Below are 3,155 nucleotides of genomic sequence, written 5' to 3' on the forward strand. Positions count from 1 at the left end.
TTTGTTATACTGGCTTATTTGGGAAAATAGTTGATTCAATTGGCAAACCAATTTTCTTTGGTATATTTATCTCTCTTTAAACCATGTATTATTCTCGATTCCAGAATTCATTTGGCAACCTTGAACATAAGTGAAGAAGCTCAAAATTATGAAGAGAAAACAGTAACTGCTTTAGAGTGATACTCATTGAGATTAGATCTCTCTTTTGTTTTTGATTAGATCCCTATTCTTTAAGGCCTACTGTTGTTATAGATAACATATAAATTTTGTTGGAGCCAACTAGCTATATACTTAAGGTTCTGTTGTTGACTTCTTGATTACATAATTTGAGTTACTAAAGAATTTTTCTTCTTCCCTTATATACAAAAGTATTAGACGCACCAACATGTTTGAGAACATGTGGGTATCAGGTTTTTCATCTAACAAACAAGCAAGTGTTTTTGATTGGAAGAGAATTATTTATTACCAGGAATATGGTCTAGTTTCAATTGGTGTTTTAGTAAAAGTATTTTAGAGTTCGACTTTTTGTCACTAGTCTTATAGGGATGTTACATGTTGCAATTGGCAACCTTCAATCTCTTAGGTCTTTAGATCTCTCTTTAAACCATTTTATCGGTCTTGATTCTAGGCACCTTACTTCAAGCAGAGAGTTGACACTTTCAGGTAACAACTTCACTTGTAATAATCCGTCAACTATCTCAAAATTTAACAAAATCATTCACTTAGACCTCTCTTCCATTCCAACAGTTTCCAAGTCTTGATTCCAGAATCCATATAGGCAATCATACAGTTGACACTTTAAGGTAATAACTTCACCGGTAATGTTCCCTCGACTATCAGAATGCTTACAAACTTAACTACTAAACTTTCTCTTCCAATAATTTTGAAGGCTCGATTCCGGGCATTGTAATATGTTAAGTATGCTAGATAATCTGATTTCCTAGACTGAATACTTAGATATTTATAGGTGAATGTTTTAAAAGTCTCTGTCTTTCTGTATAAAACACAACAAAAGAACTGCAAATCATAAGAAAGACGACAATCCTCTGAGGTGAAAAAATATATTAAGGACCCCTTTTATTATAGATTATCATCTCAAACACTTCATACAAAAAGGAAAACTTTCAAATTTGGAACGACATTTGTCCTCCCTTTGCATCCTTCTTTTTGCAAGGCCTTTCATGTGCTTTCTCTCGTATCATGTTCACACGATCACCAAACTTTTGGTGTTCCTCATTTGATTAAAATCTCAAGGGGTTTTACAAGCAATGCAAGCTAATTTAATAGTTTTAGTATAATTACTGTCAAATTATAAGAATGTAATATTCAGACTTTTGCTATTTTATTGATTTATTTTGAGGCTTAGAGTAATTTTTGTTCATTCTCTAAGTTTTAGTTGGAATTGTTATATGCTATATGATTTAGAATTTTATGCATTGATCAGTGGTCTGGTTATGACATAAACATTTTAACCCATCATTATCATTCTTGGCTTCCAGATTACTTAGTTTTGTATCTTATAGTATGTCAAACCAGGCTTACTTTGGATGAGCAATGATTTTGATTTTTGGTAGACTCGAGGAATCACACTTTTAGTATATTAATATTTGCAACATAAATTTAAACGTGAACCTAGAATTTTGAAGTTAATGATTTTCATAAAGATCTTAAGATAATCCTACATGATAATAATTGTATTCAAAGTGAAATAAATTATTCAAAAATAATAAGTAGATTTCTTAATCTCATATGATCCCATCAGTAACATGATAGATTTATCCCTGTATAAACTGGAGTAAATGAAATGAAAGTATCAAATTGGCAGACAATGTGTTCATTATCATAAGAAAAAAAATCTTCTCTAAGTTTTTATTAATATAAGATGAATTACTCTCGTATACATCAAACATGTCTTAAATTTGTCTCTCAACAACAAGGGCATGTACACAATCCAAGGACGCAATGTGGTTTACATCCACAAGAACATTTACCCATATAAACATTGTCTTTCTTGAAAGAAACATTTCTCCTTATTTTGTCACTACATACACATTTTCCATCAAAACAAAGCACATATCCAATTATACACAAATCAGGACTACAATCTTTTGATGTTCGACACTGTTGATCTTTTCCCAATACCATACATTGTTGTAAACCTACATAAAAAAAATAAAATAAATGTTAATATCATTAATTCAAGTAAATCCACTGACGAATACATAAAAAATTAAACATATATCGTTTCTTCAAGTTAGTACTACTATGTTTATCATGAAGTTCAATCAATTAATATCAATATGATCGTGTGGTCATACTCGAACTTGTAAACTTCAAATGAATAACAAATGAAAAGCACATACTTTTTTAGATTGCACTTTGAATGTGGGTACTAAATTTAACAAAAGGAATAAAGTTGTAAAATCTTTCATTTTATTTGTATGCCTCTACCAGGCTTTGCTATGACAATTGCCTCAGTGGAGCCTTAGCCAATCAAAGTATCTAGATTTAACCAACACTATCTAATTAGTTTTTATGTCTCTGCATAAATTTGATGTCTATCTAGTGAGAAATTAAATAGATCTAAATTGGGTTTCAGTAAATCTGCGTGTGTGGAAAATTTTAATTACATACAATATATGAAGAGAAAAATGAGAGGGACTGGAATAGAGGGAAAGAGAAGATGAAGGTGAAAGAAAAGAAAACCTAACCGAGCAAACACAACACACAAACAAGAGTGAATACAATAGTTGAATCCTTCTTCATCTTCTTTACAACTTTACTATATCTCAAATCTTCAATGATATTAATTTTATTTATTTTGTATATTGATTCAAAACACAAGTCCTAATATATATAAGACATGATTGGTATACCAACTTTCCAAGTGAATTCAATTAATAAATTTTTAAATCTAGAAGTAGGTAAATTACAAATTAAATGTAACTAGACAACTATTCTATGGAAAGTGGAAAAGAAAATTAATTGTCTTTTGGACTTGTTATTTAGTACTTAACTAGGAATCAGACTTATGAATCTATGTTGGTTACACCAATTTTGACTAACTTATATCTCATATTTATTACCATCTGATTAGATAAATATTTGTAAATGAATTTCCATTATTTATGTATGTAAATTAGTATATACTTTTT

General features: G+C 29.9%; 1 long non-coding RNA gene across 1 annotated transcript; it reads right to left on the bottom strand.

Annotated features, from left to right (window-relative positions):
• Window positions 1-1,843: 1,843 nt before the first annotated feature.
• Window positions 1,844-2,827, bottom strand: LOC104648837 (uncharacterized). The gene is made up of 2 exons (XR_742814.4): window positions 2,712-2,827; window positions 1,844-2,159 (listed from the first exon to the last, which is right to left on the bottom strand). It is a non-coding gene; the product is annotated as an uncharacterized lncRNA (long non-coding RNA).
• Window positions 2,828-3,155: the final 328 nt, after the last annotated feature.

The sequence above is a fragment of the Solanum lycopersicum genome, chromosome 8 (genome assembly GCF_036512215.1).
Source record: "Solanum lycopersicum chromosome 8, SLM_r2.1".
NCBI lineage: Eukaryota > Viridiplantae > Streptophyta > Magnoliopsida > Solanales > Solanaceae > Solanum > Solanum lycopersicum.